Source organism: Lepus europaeus, chromosome 10 (assembly GCF_033115175.1).
Source record: "Lepus europaeus isolate LE1 chromosome 10, mLepTim1.pri, whole genome shotgun sequence".
Taxonomy (NCBI): domain Eukaryota; kingdom Metazoa; phylum Chordata; class Mammalia; order Lagomorpha; family Leporidae; genus Lepus; species Lepus europaeus.
Window position 1 is genome coordinate 101,311,404 of NC_084836.1, and position 17,673 is coordinate 101,329,076.

The window sequence follows — 17,673 nt, forward strand, 5'->3', positions numbered from 1 at the left end:
GGAAAGCTGCCTTTTCTTTTTTCAACCTTGTATTTTTCCCCTCTCTGATTGAATTTACAGTTTTGTTTTTTTTTTTTTATTTGCCTTTGTTGTTCTGCTGTTGCATGATGATGTGAGTTGTGGATTTATTAGTGGTGCTCAGGAGAGTGTGTACTACTTTAATTTGAGGATTCAGGTCTTTATTCACTTTTGGAAAATTCTCATCTGTGTCCTCTTTGACGGTTGGCCTTCCAACACTCTTCATTTACTCTCTTATCTGTGCTAGATACATGTTGGACCTTCTTGTCCTGTACTGTATTTCTCATTCCTTTTGTGTTTCTTACCTTATATTTTTGTATTATATGAATAGTTATAGTGTCACAGTGTTACCGAGATGAGAGTGCTAGGGAGAAGGGGAGCAGGTTTAAGAAGGTGCAGGTTAAGGAGGGTCCCCACTGAGAGGTGATGATGTTGAGAATGCAAGGAGATGATGGATGTAGAGTTCAGTACTCTGTGTGGCCTGTATGTCTCTCACCTTTTGAGCAAATACTATGACTGTGATGAAGTTGGAGGATGGTTATTCTTGTGGGGCACCAACCTGACAAAGCAATGCATTTTTATGATTTTGAACATAGGCATAAAATTACCAAATGATTGGCCAAATAATTTGGAGTAAAGTTTACAGAGGTACAAGTCTTTGTTTTACATTTCACACCAATAGTATCAACGGTTTTGTAGTACATAAAATGAGATAGATTAAAAGACCACGCTAAAAACAGGCAGAGGGTCATGAGCCAAAGAATTTGAGACAGTAGAATGAAGTTGTTGATGCTCAACACTCAATTTTGCACTAATTTGATTTCATTTTAGCTAAAACAAGGTTGCTACCTCTGTTGCCATCATGTGGTTAGAAAACACACACCCAGCAAAGGCTTTCAAGCTAGTATAGTCAATCTGGAGAAGTGTCTCCTGAAGAGACAATTTGTATCTGAATGAAAGCCTGGAGAGGGTGGAGAGTATGAGGTTAAGGACACTGCACCAGAGCAGGTTAAGCCAGCACCAAGGGTGCCCACATCCCATACTGGAGTGTGTGGGTCAAGTCCCAGCTGCTCTGTGCTTCCAGTCCAGCTTTCTGCTAATGCTCCTGGGAAACAGCAGATGATGTCTCAAATATTTTGAGTCCCTGCCTTCCATGTAGGGGTCCCAATGGAATTCCTGTCACCTGGCTTCAGCCTTGCCTGGCCGTAGCTTGTTGTGGACATTTGGGGAATGAACCAGCAGATAGTAGATCTGTGTGTCCTGGGTAACAATAGTTAACAATAGTTAATAGTTAAATATACTATATCTTTCTTTCTTTCTTTCTTTTTTTTTTTTTTTTAACTTTTTGACAGGCAGAGTGGACAGTGAGAGAGAGAGACAGAGAGAAAGGTCTTCCTTTGCCGTTGGTTCACCCTCTAATGGCCGCCGCGGCTGGTGCGCTGCGGCCGGCACACCGCACTGTTCCGAAGGCAGGAGCCAGTTGCTTATTCTGGTCTCCTATGGGGTGCAGGACCCGAGTACTTGGGCCATCCTCCACTGCACTCCCTTCTAAATAACTGTAAGAAAGATTTTTTTAATGTTCATACCACAAAAAAAACTTGAATATATGAAGCGGTGGATGCTAATTATCCTAATTTGATCATTAAAATCTATACATGTATTGAAATATTGTACCCCATGAATACATAAAATTGTCAATAAAAACGAAGAATCTAATAAATTTAAAAAAGATGTGTGTGTGTCTCCCTCTCTGTCACTCTTTCAGATAAATACATCTTTTTATTTGTTTATTTTTAAAATATTTTTGTATTTATTTGAAAGGCAAAGTGACAGAGAGGCAGAGACAGAGAGGTCTTCCGTCCACGTGTTCACTCCCTAAATGGCCGGAACTGTGCTGATCCGAAGCCAGGAGCCTCTTCCAAGTCTCCCACATGAGTCCAAGGGGCCCAAGGACTTCGGCCATCCTCCACTGCCTTCGCAGGCCATAGCAGAGAGCTGGATCAGAAGCGGAGCAGCCGCGACTCGAACTGGCGCCCGTATAGGATGCTGGCACTGCAGGAGGTGGCTTTACTGCTACACCACAGCGCTGGCCCCTATTTTATTTTATTTTGAGAGGTAGAGATACAAACAGAGAACAGAGACAGCTGATCTGAAGCAGGAGCTTCTTCTGGGTCTCCCATGTAGATACAGGGTCCCAAACACTTGGGTCATCTTCCACTGCCTTCCCAGGCCACAGCAGAGAACTGGATCAGAAGAGGAGCAGCCAGGGCACAAACCTGTGCCCATATGGGATGCCAGTGCAACAGGTGGAGGTTTAACCTATGCCACAGTGCCAGCTTCAGTATATAAATTAAAAAAAAAAAAAAAATACCAGAGAGATAACTAATGTCTACATTATAGAATATCTTTTTAGAATAGGCTTCATCCTGTAAGTGATAGGATTAAACTTCTTACAGATAATTTTGTTTTATTTTTAAGCAGTGGTAACTTTAATTTTTAAAAACTTATTTAAAATTTTCCTTTACATTCATTTTTATTTATATTGATATATTTACACCTTTTGAATAACAGCAAATATATATTTTAATGTGTAGCCTCATTTTCCCATGTAACTTACTGTTTTCAAGTATCATAATTTCAAAACACCAACACTTTCATATAACATAATGTAATCATGTCTTTGAGGGTTTTCATGTTATTTAGATGGTGAAGGTCTGAATTTTGGTGTAGATATGATGGACTGAGGCAGAGGATTTGAATTTGGGGTGTCTATGATGCAAAGAATGATTGGTCTAAGAAGCACAGTCAGCATTAAAAAATTAAATTGATCTATGTGTTTATTTTAAATAATGTGGCCAATGAAGTATTTGTGCTTTCACAGTGTGGCTGGAGGTGGGTATTTGGCACAGCGGGTAAGCAGTGCTTGGGATGCCCATCTCCCGTATTGGCATGCTTGGGCTCAGGTCTCAGTTCCTGCTTTCAACTTCCTGCTAATGCAGACCCTGGGAAGTATTTGGGTCCCTAACCCCCATGTAGGAGACCTATTGGAAGAGATATCCCCCCCCCCCCAAATATAATGGAAAGAAATGTAATAAATGATACTGTAAAGGAGATTAGATGAATAAAGTTGGGTACCGTGTTTTATTAGATATTTGAAGGCAGCCGAATAGTTTCTAAAGCATCTCTTACAATTTCTTTTTCATTTTTATATCCAGAATGAAAAAGTAAATTCTGGGTTTCTGATTAAATTAGCAGGCCATATGGTGTTTGCACAGGCAGACTGCTTATGTGAGGTAGCTGTGTTATTTTTCTCTTTCAAGATATGGTACTTCACCTGAAGCCAATGTTCTGAAACGTTTATTTTCTAGTCAGCAGTATGTGAAGCAGTCATTCTGTCTTTGTATTTTTAAAAAATGATATATTACCACTTCTCTATAATTGGTATGTTATTTCTCTCTTAATTAATTAATTAATTTGAGAGGCAGAGAATTCCCATCTGGTGGTTCACCCCTCCAGTGCCTTCAACAACCAGGACTGAAGGTTGGAGTGGGAATATAATCCAGGTCTGCCATGTGGGTGGCAGGAACCCAGTTACTTGAGCCACATCACCACCGCCAACCAGATCTGCTTTAGCAGAAGACTGGAGTCAGGTGCCAGAGCCTGGCATCAGCTTAGGCACTCTGATATAGGATATAGTTGCCGTAACTGCAGCGCTCATTGTCTGCTTTGACATTTTTATTTTTAAACAAGGGCATCTTAATGGTGAGACCAAGTGCCCTTCCTTTTTTTTAAAATTTTATTTATTTGAAAAATAGTTACAGAGGGGAGACAGAGAAATGTCTTCCATCCACTGGTTCACTCCCTCCTTTCTTTCCCACCTTCCCTCCCTCTTCCTCTCCCTCTCCCTCTGTAACTTTATCTTTCAAATAAGTAAAACAAATCTTTAAAAAGAAGTATTACAATTAGTTGTACTGGAGTTAGGGAAGGAGAACCTATATTGTGTACGAGGTGTACTCGGAGCTCCGGTTATAAAGAAGCAAAGAGCTGAAGGAACTCTGAGAGGCAGGCCCCGAAACTGATTCCCTGTGGCACACTATCACCAATGATACTATTGTAGAGGTGTTTTTGAGGGGCTGTAAGAGTGCCTTAATTCTGAGGTAGAATTCCAAGGGTTCAATTGTTTCAAAGTGTATCAGGGAGGATTGATAAAGAGATGTTTGAGTTGAACCTAAATTAGAAGTCCCTGGGCCAGTGCTGTGGTGCAGTGGGTTAAGCCATGGCCTGGCATCCCATATGGGCGCAGGTTTGAGCACGGACTGCTCCACTTCTGGTCCAGTTCCCTTCTGATGTGCCTGGGAGAGCACAGGAAGATGGCCCAAGTGTTTAGGCACCTGCACCCACATGGGAGACAGTAAAGAAGCTTCTGGTTCCTGGCTTTGGCCTGACACTGCCCTTTCTGTTTCAGCCATTTGGGCAGTGAACCAGTGGATGGAAGATCTCTCTGTGTCTCTCCTTCTGTAAATCTACTTTTCAAATAAATAAAAAAAAATTTTTTTTAAAGTCCTTAAGGTGCCTGGGACAGAGAAAGCAGGGCATTTTAGCCGAGATCACAACCTGTTTTAATCACTGTTCTGCCTGTTTAATGTCTTTGGAAGGACCCCTCTGAATATCAACATAGATGTAAGAACTTAGGGAGTTTGTGCTAATGGCAGACATGGTGCCAGAGCACCCATCTACCTTCCATTTATGTTGTTTGGATTCAGTCCCCACTGTAATATAGCCTTATATTTGCATTGTGCTTTTAATTTTCAAAGCCTTTCATTCTCATAACAGGCCCCCAGGGAAAGGAAATAAAGGCCAGGTGGTAGGGTTGTGGGTTTATTTTTTTCTTCCTTTCCTATTTTAATAGAAGCGAAAACTGAGATACCAACATCCTATCAATATTTTAGTTTCCAGATAAGAAAGTTTTTTGGAGGCTGGCACTATGGTGTAGTAAGCTAAGCATCTACCTGTAGCACCGGCATCCCATATGGGCGCCAGTTCTGCTTCATTTCCGATCCAGCTCCCTTGCTGTGGCCTGAGGAAGCAGTGGAAGATGGTCCAAGTGCTTGGGCACCTGCACCCACATGGGACACCTGGAAGCAGCTCCTGGCTCCTGGCTTGTGCTTGGCCTGGCTCCATTGCGGCCATTTGGCGAGTGAACCAGTGGATGGAATACCTCTCTGTCTCTCCCTCTCTCTTTCTGTAACTCTTTCAAATAAATAAATAAGTAAATAAAATATTTTTTTAATCTTTTTTTTTTTTGACAGGTAGAGTGGATAGTGAGAGAGAGAGACAGAGAGAAAGGTCTTCCTTTTTGCCGTTGGTTCACCCCCCAATGGCCGCTGCAGCCGGCGCATCTCGCTGATCCCAAGCCAGGAGCCAGGTGCTTCTTCTGGTCTCCCATGCGGGTGTAGGGCCCAAGCACTTGGGCCATCCTCCACTGTACTCCCGGGCCATAGCAGAGAGCTGGCCTGGAAGAGGGGCAACCGGGATAGAATCCGGTGCCCCAATCGGGACTAGAACCCGGTGTGCCGGTGCCGCAAGGTGGAGAATTAGCCTGTTAAGCCATGGCGCTGGCCTAAATCTTTTTTTTTTTTTTTTAAAGTCTTTTTCTACTGCTTGACTGGAGAAGATGCTGTCCAACAGGAAGACCCTCCCTCAGTTACCTGGACACATGTCAGAAAGCTGACTCAGACAGCCTTTAGGAGGGCACAGCAGGGCAGGCGGCTCTGTTCCTGAGCACAGTGTGAACAGCTCGGTGTCTACAAGCTGCAGCTGCAGCCTTTGGCTACAGCATATCCGTTTTTCTGCTCACACTTGTGAAGAATCACAGGATTCTAGTGAAGAGTACAAGTTAAACCACTCCAAACTTACCAGTGTGCTTTATTGCTGGGAGTTTTATTCTGGATTGGGTAGAATTGTTCAGGAGGTACTAAGGTTGGTAGCTTTCTCAGTTTGTATATTGTCATGTTTAGTCCACCTTCCTTATACCAATTTTAGTTTAATGGCAGAATAAGATTAAGCTATCATAATAAATGAATTGAGTGGGTGCAATTGTGTCATTGAAATGTTTGCCAGATACTTTTTTTTTTTTTCCTAGCTGGCTTTGTTCTATCTCTGGCCTTCAGTCTGTTTTGGATAATACAGTAGAATACCTGGTATGTTTCAGGGTACCCTTTTAAAATAATTCTTTCTATGAGCTGTGATGGCTGTTGGCCCCTCATCCTTGTCTATATCTAGTAGTTCCTTTAAAAAAAATAAATAAATAAAAACTTGAACTTTTGCAAATCATGAAGGAATGAAATTCTCTATCATTCCTTTAAAAAAAAAAACGTATTTTATTGTTTGAAAGAGTTACAGAGAGAAGGTATAGACAGAGAGGTCTTCCATCCACTGGTTCGCTCCACAAAAGGCCACAATGGCCAAAGGTGAGTGATCTAAAGCCAAGAGTTCCCTCTGGGTCTCCCACGTGGGTGCAGGGGCCCAAGTATTTGGGCCTTCTTTTGCTTTCCCAGGCACATTAGCAGGGAGCTAGATTGGAAGTGGAACAGCTGGGACTCAAAACGGTAGCCCACATGGGATGCTGAAGCTGCAGACTGGGGCTTTAACCTGCTGTGCCACAGCACCGGCCCCTGAATCATAGACTTTTGAGGAGTTGCATTGGCAAGAGAAGGGTGGTCTTGGTTTGGAGCCATTTTCTTTTTTTAAGGATTTATTTGAAAGGCAAATTTAGAGAGAACATGCATAGATATTCGTGAGCTGGGAGCTTCCTCCAGGTGTCCCACGTTGAGTGCAGGAGCCCAAGCACTTGGACCATCCTCTGCTATTTTGCCATGCCATTAGCCAGGAGCTGGATTGGAAGTGAGCAGCCGCAACTCGAATCTGAATTCACATTGGATGCCAGCACTGCACGCAGCGGCTTTACCCACTACGCCCAGCACTGGCCCTGAGCTACTGTCCTTGAAATCATGTTTATTATTATTCACTAAGGCGTCCCATGGCCACTCCTGAAGGTCATTCATTTGCCAGCTCTTTAGTGGTTGAATACACAAATGGATTCCTACATAAGACTTCTACATTTCAGTCTGCTGTTAGGTCGTCTTTGACTGTAGACTTTCTACATTTACCTTCAGTATTTGTAAAGAAAGACAGGACCTATAGAAGAATATGAAGATTCCGAGTTAAGATCAGTGTTCATTTCTTTTCTCTTATTAAATTCTTGGTCAATGTATAAGTTTCATTGAAACATGAAATAATTCATTGTTTCAGCCTCACTCAATTGAGATTTCTTTTGCTATAGTTAGGGACACTGGAGTCAAGCAAAGCTGTTGCTTCTCCTTAGCTGCATGACCTTGGGCGTACTCTAATGTCCCTGAGCTTCATTGGTTTCTGGTTGAATAAAGGGGTTAAGAGGCCTCTTCTGATTTTTCCCCCCCTTCATAGCTGACTACTTTAGTATTTATACCTATTTTTTCCACATCCATAAAATTTTGTAATGTTTTCTAGGATAATTCATGTGATTGAATTAATTTACATTTGTGTATGGTTTCCTTGGGGGAGTACTATTATTTAAAAAGTAGCCGGCTGGCGCCATGGCGTGGCAGGTAAAGCTGCCACCTGCAGTGCCAGTATCCCGCTTGGGTGTCAGTTTGAGTCCCAGCTGCTCCACCCTCTTTTTTTTTTTTTTTTTTTAAAGATTTACAGAAAGAGGTAGACACAGAGAGAGAGGTCTTCCATCCATTGGTTCACTCCCCAGATGGCTGCAATGGTCGGAGTTGCGCCAATCTGAAGCCAGGAGCCTCTTCCAGGTCTCCCACGCGGGTGCAGGCGCCCAGGGACTCAGGCCATCTTCTACTGCTTCTCCAGGCCATAGCAGAGAGCTAGATTGGAAGAGGAGCAGCCGGGACTAGAACCAGCACCCATATAGGATGCCAGTGCTTCAGGCCAGGGCTTTAACCCACTGTGCCCTCCACTTCTGATCCAGCTCTCTGCTATGGCCTGGAATGTAGCAGAAGATGGCCTAAGTCCTTGGGCCCCTGCACCTGCGTGGGAGACCCAGCAAAAGCTACTGGCTTCAGATCACCACAGTTACAGCCATTTCAGCCATCTGGGGAGTGAACCAGTGGATGGAAGATCCAATCACCCTCCTTCACCCCCCTGTAGCTCTGCATTTCAAATAAAATAAATAAAGAGGAAAGACCCATAATCAAGATAATTTTTTTCATTGAAAATTGTGGCCAGATCTCCGCCAGGGCAAAAGTCAGGAGCTGGGAACTCAATCTAGATCTCCCACGTATGTGGCAGGAAGCCAGTTAACTTGTGCCACCACTGCCACCTCCCAGGGACTACATTAGCAGGAATCGGGGTTCAAGAGCTGAAAACCAGGGTTTAAATGCAGGCACTCTTAAGGTAGGATGCGCCTTTTTTTTTTTTTAAATGAACTTTGGATTCTATTTTTCCCCAAACTTTTTTTTTTTTTTTTAGAGATTTATCGATTTACTTGAAAGAGTTACACAGAGAGAAGGAAAAAGAGAGAGAGAGAGATCGAGAGATCTGCCATCTACCAGTTCATTCCCCAAATGGCTGCAATGGCTGTGGCTGGGCCAGGCCGAAAACAAAGCCAGAGCCAGAAGTTTCCTTCAGGTGTCCCAAGTGAGTGCAGGGGCCCAAGCACTTGGGCTATCTTCCTCTGTTTTCCTAGGCCATTATTAGCAGGGAGCTAGATTTGAGTGGAGCAACCAGGACTCAAACTGGTGCCCATATGGGATGCTGCACTGCAAGTGGTGGCTTAACCCACTGTGCCACAGCTTTCTTAAATGAATTTTTGCTTGCACCCATTTGCTGCTGCTTTTCTCTTAGAGCTTTCAGTACTTTCTCCATGTTGCGAAGTTGTCAAGCTGCTATATTCTGTGGTGTCCTACAAGGCTGGCACAATCCTCTCTTTGCAGCGCCTACAGTTATCACCCACAGGGGCCAAACACATGGCATTGCAGTGTATTTCCAGATGTCATTCTCTCTGTTTGGATGACTTGGAGCTTAAGAAGGGCATTTGCTCTTGAATAGGAGAAAAATTGTTAACTTTGGCATTAGGCCCAACCTGGCACCATTCCCACATCTGCTATTGATTAGATGTGAACACTGGTCAGTCAGGATGCAAGAGTGCCAGTCTGATCATCAACTCAGCCTTCAGAATGAAACACTGCAGGGAATCTGAAAGATGGCATAAACTGCTGTGTACAGTGTGTCTGAAAGACCCCTTCATAGCTATTGTAGCGAACCTGATGTTCAGAGATAGCTTGAGTGCTTTCCACATGTTCAGAAAATATCATAACATCTACATGCAGAAAGTGACCAGAGAGGAGAGCCATGGAATGAGTGGTGGCGTCCTTTTGCAATGATTTTAGACATAGATAAGTAAAATAAAATGCTCATCTGTGTGTTCAACCCAGTTTTTTGTTTGTTTGTTTTTTTTTGTTTTGTTTTTTAATTTTGACAGGCAGAGTTAGAAACAGAGAGAAAGGTCTTCCTTCCGTTGGTTCACTTCCCAAATGGCCGCTACAGCTGGCGCTGCACCGATCCAAAGCCAGGAGCCAGATGCTTCATCCTGGTCTCCCATTCAGGTGCAGGGGCCCAAGCACTTTGGCCATCCTCCACTGCCCTACCAGGCCACAGCAGAGAGCTGGACTGGAAGAGGAGCAACCAGGACTAGAATCCAGTGCCCATATGGGATGCCGGCACCGCAGGCAGAAGATTAACCAAGTGAGCCACAGCGCCGGACCCCTCAACCCAGTTTTTAAAATAATTGCGTACATGTGTGTACCATTCTCAACTAGAAAATTTCAAAAAGTTATAATTACCAAAATGTTCCTGTCCACCTCCTACAACAATTATCTCAGTTCTTCACTGTATTTGCATTTCATGTAAATGGAAGCATATTGTGTGCTCTTGTATATGACTTGTTCATTTTTAATTTCCTACATGTAACTTAACTGTATGGATTACTAGTGTTCCTTTATAATGTGGTAGCTTTCTATTGTGTGGAAGTACCATAGTTTATTCATTTGATGATCATTTGGATTATTTCCAGTGTGGGGCCACTAAGAAAAAGGTTTCTGGGTCCTGCGTTGTGGTGTGGAGGGTAAAGCCGTCATATGGGTGCTGGTTTGAGTCCTGGCTATTCCTCTTCTGATCCAGTTCTCTGCTATGGACTGGAAGGTAGTGGAAGATGGCCCAAGCCCTTGGACCCCTGCACTTGTGTGGGAGACCTGGAGGAAGCACCAGGCTTCTGGCTTCAGATCAGCCCAACTCTGGCCATTGTGTCCATTTGGGGAGTAAGTCAGTGGATGGAAGACCAACCTCTCTCTGTAGTAATCTTTGTGAATGTATATTGTAGTTTTACCTGGGGTGGAATTACTCAGTCATTGGTTAGATGGATATTTAACTTAATATGAAACTGTTAAACTGCTCCCCAAAGTGGTTGTATCTTTTTGCACTTAGATCAGCAGTATATGAGAGTTTTAGGTGGTCCACATTCTCAAGATTTAATGATTTTTTTTTTTCTCCAAAGATTTATTTTATTTATTTGAAAGGCAGTGTTAGAGATTTTCCATCCACTGGTTCACTTCCCGAATGGCCATAGCAGCCGGGGCTATGCCAGGCCAAAGCCAGGAGCCAGGAGCTTCTTCCTGTTCTCCCACAAGTGGTCAAGAGCCAAGGACTTGGGCCATCCTCTGCTACTTTCCCAGGCATGTTTGCAGGGAGCTGGGTCAGAAGCAGAACAGCCAGGACTCAAATTGGTGTCCATATGGGATGCCAGTGCTGCAGGCAGCAGCTTTGCTCACTGGTTCCCAATCCCAGCCCTAAGATTTAATGTTTTTTAATTTAGTTATTTTAATGAATTTTAGATGGTAACCCATTGTGCTTTTAATGTATGTGTCATTGATGACTAAAGATGTTAGCCTATATGTATATATTGGACTTTGATAGGTCATCCTTTAGATATGTCATTTCATTTCATCTGAATAGTCCCTGTTTACACTTTCAAATTTTAGGTTATTTTGCATTTTTATTGTTAAATTGTTAAAGAGTCCTTTTACATTCTAGATGAGTCTTGTCAGATCTAAGGAGTGCAAATATTTCCCTTGTCTGTGATTCATGATATTCTTTGATCAGAAAACTTTAATTTTCATAAAATTTCATTAATTTTTTTGAGATTTTCGGAAAATATTTATTTATTTTAGTTGAAAGGCAGAGTTAAACAGTTCTTCCATCCGTTGGTTCACTCCCCAAATGGCTGCAATGGCCAGAGCTGTGCCAATCCAAAGCCAGGAGCTAAGATGTTCTGGGTTTCCCATGCACATGCAGGAGCCCAAGGACTTGGGCCATCTTCCACTGCTTTCCCAGGCCATAGCAGAGAGCTGGATTGGAAGTAGAGCAGTTGGGCCTCAAACCAGTGCTTAAATGGGATGCTGGCACTGCAAGCAATGGCTTTACCCCCAGTGTTGGCCCCAAGAGATTTTTACTTATGTATTTGAAAGGCGGGGTTACAAAGATAAAGATCTTCCATCTACTGGTTCATCCCTAAATGACCACAATGGCCAGTACTGGGCCTGGCCAAAGGTGGAAGCCGGGAGCTTCTTCCTGGTCTCTCTCATAGGTGCAGGGGCCCAAATACTTGGACCAGTTGCTTGCTCAGGCACATTAGCAGGGATCTGGGTTAGAAGTGGGGTTAGAAGTGGAGCAGCTAGGAATTGAACCAGTACCACACAGGGGATGCTGGTGTTGCAGGCTGTGATTTAACCCCCTACACCACAGTACTTGCCCATCATTTATTAACTTTATTTGTTTATTTTTTTGGACAGGCAGAGTGGACAGTGAGAGAGAGAGAGACAGAGAGAAAGGTCTTCCTTTTTCTGTTGCTTTACCCCCCACAATGGTCGCTGCGGCCGGCGTGCTGCACAGATCCAAAGCCAGGAGCCAGGTGCCTCCTTCTGGTCTCCCATGCGGGTGCAGGGCCCAAGCACTTGTTCCATCCTCCACTGCACTACTGGGCCACAGCAGAGAGCTGGACTGGAAGAGGAGCAACCGGGACAGAATCTGGTGCCCCAACCGGGACTAGAACCTGGGGTGCCGGCGCCACAGGCGGAGGATTAGCCTATTGAGCCGCGGTGCCGGCCTCATTTATTAACTTTAAACATTTTGTTATTTGTGCTTTTTGTGGCCTGTTCAAGAATGCTTTGCTTACACATGAAGTGAAGAAGATAGTTTTTCTTAGAAATTTTGTGATTCTGCGTGTTAGTCTATGATCTATCATGAATCATTGTGCATGCATGGAGCAAGAGAACATTGAGGATTTTTTTTTTTTTTCCCACTTGGATATACTGATCAAGTAGTATTTGTTAAACCTTTTCTTTCATTAAATTGAATTGACACCTTTATTGAAAATTATATGACATTGAGTCTGGACTTCAAATAATTTATCCCTCAACTTTGTCCTTTTTTTTTTTTTTTTTAAAGGATTGTTTTAGGGGCTGGCACTGTGGCGTAGTAGGTTAAGTATCTGCCTACAGTGCAGCCCATATGGGTGGCAGTTTGAGTTGCAAATCGAGCCCCAATCTAGTACACTGCTGAAAGCAGCAGAGGATGGTCCTAGTGCTTGGGCCCCTGCACCCATGTGGGAGACCAGGAAGAAGCTCCTGGCTCCTGGCTTCACATCAACCCAGCTCCAGCTGTTTGGGCCATTTGGGGAGTAAACTGATGGAAGACCTTTCTCTCAGTCTCTTCCTCTCTTGGTCTATAACTCTGCCTCTCAAATAAATAAAATAAAGTCTTAAAAAATAAAAATAACTATAGTATCTTGCCTCAGATATTTTGTTATGGTAAAAAAAACTTGAATTAAACATCATTTAAAAAAAGTCTAAGTGTTGACTGTATTAAAGAGATAAGAAAGTATTGTGTTCTGTGTTCTGGTCACTGGACTTTGAAAATATAGCAGTAATCAATACCGACATGGCCCGGTTCTCCAGGAGCTTACAACTTAAGGCACAGAGACAGACAGGTTTCTTCTGAAACAAAGATTAACATATGATACATTTGAACCTTGAGATGTCAGCAGAAGTTTTTTGATACTCTTCGTTATACAGCAGCTAATAGAAATAGCAGAACTTGGTAGGACACCATTTAGGTAGGGCTTAACTTGCAGTGTGCAGATGACATTGCTAGTGACCTGGGAAAAAGACAGAAGATGGCCCTAGTGTTTGGGGCCCTCCCACCAACTTTGGAGATCCAGATGAGGTTCCTGGCTCCTGGTTTTGTCCTGACCCAGCCCTGACCTTTGCAGCCATCTGGGGAGTGAGCCTGCAGATGGAAGATCTCTGTTTCTTTCTCTGTCTCTGTAACTCTGACTTTCAAATTTAAAAAAAAAAAAAAAAAAAAAAAACAAAAACAAAACAAAAAAAAAACTTAAAAAAAAATACACCCAATATTTTCTTTGTTGGTTAACCAGTACGTATTAATTCATCTTAAAATAATTTTTTTCTAGACATTTTGTTTTTTACCTGCAACAGCATACCTGTGATTCAAATTCTAGTTTTTTTGTTTTGTTTTGTTTTGTTTTAATCCGAGAACCAGAGGTGTTAGTCTATATTTTAAAACTCACATTTGGTAGTGGTACAAACAGCTGTCACACTGAATAATTGTCACAGCATCATAAGGGTTTCTGTTGCTCACTAATCTGGAGCTATAAATCTGGGTTTTAACCACATGTGATTGGTAAAAATTAGTCCTCACAAGAGTTTATGCTCTGTAGACCATCTGTTCCCTGTTTTCAAACCCAGAATGAAAAGTTAGCCTTAAAATTGGCAAGCCAGTGAGCTGCAATGTATGTTTAGAAGGTGGGCTGACTGAAGTCTTAGAAGATGATTTGGGATCTTGTAGGTAGACACTCCTGGATTTGGTTGCAGAAGCCTTAAAAGTGTACGTGGATTCACTGTTCATGTAATAGGTGCATTAGCAGGGAGCTGGATCAGAAGTAGGGCAACCAGGACTCAAACTGGGACTCAAACCAATTCCCATATGGAATTGCTGGCATCACAGGGGGCAGCAATAAACATAAATAAGCATAGACATTTGGCTTCTTTATGTTAATGTTAATGGAATCATGATTTATATAACTTTATACAGTCTCCTTATATGCTTAATGACTCATTAATATTGCCTATATTTGTACATTTGTTAGCGGTGTTTTTGTTTTCTAAAAGGGTTACTGGTAGATTTTTATAGCTATTTGTTTTGCCTCACTTGTGTCACAAAATTGTGTCAGTTTTTATGATGAATAGTCAATGGCTTAAAATTAGAATAACTATACCTACTATTGCAAATCATGCTTTTAAAACACACTTTAAAAAATCGTTCATTTATTTTTAAAATTTTTTAAGATTTTAATTTTTTTGTTTGAGAGGTAGAGTTACAGACAGTGGGAGGGAAAGACAGAAAGGTCTTCAGTCTGCTGGTTCACTCTCCAAATGGCCGAAATGGCCGGAGCTGCACTGATCCAAAGCCAGGAACCAGGAGCTTCTTCTGGGTCTCCCACACGGGTGCAGGGACCCAAGGACTTGGGCCATCTTCTTTTGCTTTCCCAGGCTGTAAGAGAGAGCTGGATTGGAAGAGGAGCAGCCGGGACTAGAACCGGTGCCCATATGGGATGCCGGCGCCGCAGGCGGAGGATTAACCACAGCACCGGCCCCTATTCATTTGTTTTTTATTTGGAAGGCAAAAGGGCTCTTTCATCTGCTGGTTCACTGCCCAAATGCCCACAACAGCTGTACTGTGCTTGGGTGAAGCTGTGAGCCTAGAACCCAATCCAGGTCTCCCACACTGGTGTCAGGGACCCAAATGCTTGAGCCGACATAAGCAGAGCCAGAACTGGATCCCAGGCACTCTATTATGGTATGTCTTCTTGGTTTTAGGATCCCTTTGCAATCTTAAAAAGTATTAAGGATCTGAAAGAATGTTTCTTGTGTTATATACATATACATATCCCCTTATTTGAAATTAAAAATAGATTTTAAAATACTCTTAAAAACATTAAACCTATTACACATTAATATAAATAAAGTATTAGCAAAAGTATTTATGTATTTATTTGAAAGAGTTACGGGGAGAAAGAAATAGAGAAGGCAGAGACAGAGAGATCTTTGATCTGCCCAGTTTATTCCACGTGGCCGCAACTATCGGAGCTGAGCTGAGCTGATCTGAAATCAGGAGCCAGGGGCTTCCTCCAGGTCTCCCACATGGGTGCAGGGGCCCAAGGACTTGGACTGTCTTCTCCCGCTTTCTCAGGTGATTAGCAGAGATGGATTGGAAGTGAAGCAGCTGGGTCTCAAACCAGCACCAATATGGGATGCTGGTGCTGTAGGGAATGGCCTTACCCACTGCAGCCAAAGTGCTGGCTCCCAGTGAAAGTATTTTCAAAGCATACATTTGGTAAGAGTGGCACCATTTTACAGTTTTATAATTTTTTTTAAAAGATTTATTTATTGAAATGCAGAGCTACAGAGACAGAGACAGAGGCAGAGAGAGAAGTCTTCCATCTTACTGGTTTACTCCCCAAGTAGCCACAGTGGCAGGAGCTGGGCCATTCCAAAGCCAGGAGCCATGTGCTTCTTCCAGGTCTCCCCTGCAGGTGCAGGAACCCAGGCATTTGGGCCATCTTCTGTTTTCCCAGGCCATAGCAGAGAGCTGGATTCGAAGTGGAGCAGCCGGGACATGAACTGGCACCCATATGGAATGCTGGCACTGCAGGCGGCAGCTTTATCTACTACACCACAGTGCCAGCCCTGACAGTTTTATAATTCTCTCATGACTGGTTTAATAGAAGATAGTTGTCTTCTACATCTTACTTGCATTCAGTCTCATCATTCATCCTGTGGTCTCTGGAAAAGACACTATATGCTCATGAAAAGCGGGAGAGTAGGAACGGTAAATAACTTCTCATTACATAATTATTTAAGTTGTTTGGACCTGTTCACTTCTCTCTACATATATCCCATAGAGTCTCCAGAACCTCCAAACATCAGCCCCCAGACCATTCTTTAAGAACTGGTGGCTAGATAATGGCATTGAATCCAAGGGAAAGAATTTGTGTTTTGTTATTAGAGCAATAGCAACCCATTAGATTAGTTTAAATAGATTTGTAGCAAAGTATATTTTAGGTTTTCTATCGATACTTAGGGTGCTAATAGATGTATAGATCAGAGATGAATAGTCAGGAGTCCGGTACAGTAAAAGAGCCCAAGGAAAAAAGGTAGGTGGGAGGAGTTGCAGTGGTCTAGGTAACAGCCAACAATGGCTGAAGTGCAACATTGGAGATGGGAGAAGTGATAATGTGATAGACTTCAGAGGTAGACTGTTAGGACTTACTGATGTGTTGATTCTTGTCTCACAAATAAATCAATAGCTAAAACAGACTTGAGTTTAACTCTTAGGAAAGCCAGTAACTAGAGAAATTGATAGCATTTCTTCTTGTTCCCACAAAAAAATGAGAGAGAGATTATATTTGACCAGGAAGGTGAGAGTTAGCTTATTTCCTGGCAGTCTCAGATACTCCGGGTTCTTGATGTTGGCTCCAGTATAATCAAGGTTGAGGTTGGGGTTGTGGTAGGTCGGGTAGCATCCATGAGAAGGTGAGATGCTGTTCAAATATAAGTCATTTCTTCTCATGTGAGAAATATTAACTTCATGGAGATTTGAAACAGATGGTGTGCAGTTGGAGGAAAGAACTGTATTATTCCAAATAAACATTTACTAGGGCTGGGAAGCAATAATCCACCTTACACATACCCTATTTACATGATTAGGCCAGCTGTGTTACTGTTCCTTTTAATTTGCATTCAGGTTATCAACAGGGTTTTGATGTTGGCAGGCAATTACAGCATATCTTATTTTTTTTAATTAAAAAAGTTTTTAACGATTTAATTTATCTATATGGAAGGCAGAGTGACAGGGGGAGAGACAAGAGAGATCTTCTACCCACTGTTCACTTCTGAAAGGCCCACAATAGCCAAGGCTGGGCTCTGCCAGGGCCAGAAACGAGAAACTCCATCTAGGTCTCCAGTGTGAGACGCAGGGTCGCAAGTCCTTAAACTGTCAGCCTATGCTTCCAAGATGCATTAATTAACAGGGAGCTGGATCAGAAGCAGAGTAGCTGGGACTCTCACAGGCACTCTGATGGCATGCAGGGTGTCCCAAGTGCTTGTTTAACCTGTGGGGTAAACCAGATGGAAAATTTATCTTCTCTCCTCTCCTTTTTCAAAGAAAAATGAAAATAAAATAAAATGGAGACTGGTGTTTGCAGTGCAGCATGTTAAGCCACTTACTATGTCCACAATTCTGTTTCAGATTGTCAGTTCAAGTCTCAGCTGTTCTACTTTTATTTTATTATTTATTTTTTTTTATTTTTATTTTTTGACAGGCAGAGTGGACAGTGAGAGAGAGAGACAGAGAGGAAAGGTCTTCCTTTGCCGTTGGTTCACCCTCCAATGGCCGCCGCGGTTGGCGCGCTGCAGCCGGCGCACCGCGCTGATCCGATGGCAGGGAGCCAGGGGCTTCTCCTGG

General features: G+C 42.8%; 1 protein-coding gene across 4 annotated transcripts in view; it reads left to right on the forward strand.

Annotated features, from left to right (window-relative positions):
- The window catches only part of CBFA2T2 (CBFA2/RUNX1 partner transcriptional co-repressor 2), a 117,441-nt gene that overhangs the window by 48,586 nt on the left and 51,182 nt on the right, over positions 1–17,673 (forward strand). The window contains exon 1 of one of the 4 annotated variants that reach the window (XM_062204038.1): positions 9,735–9,819. The exons of the other annotated variants lie outside the window; for them this stretch is intronic. The gene's annotated coding sequence lies outside the window, so the exon portion shown is untranslated. Of the gene's footprint in view, positions 1–9,734; positions 9,820–17,673 lie in introns of those variants that run through there. 4 annotated transcript variants of the gene reach the window in all.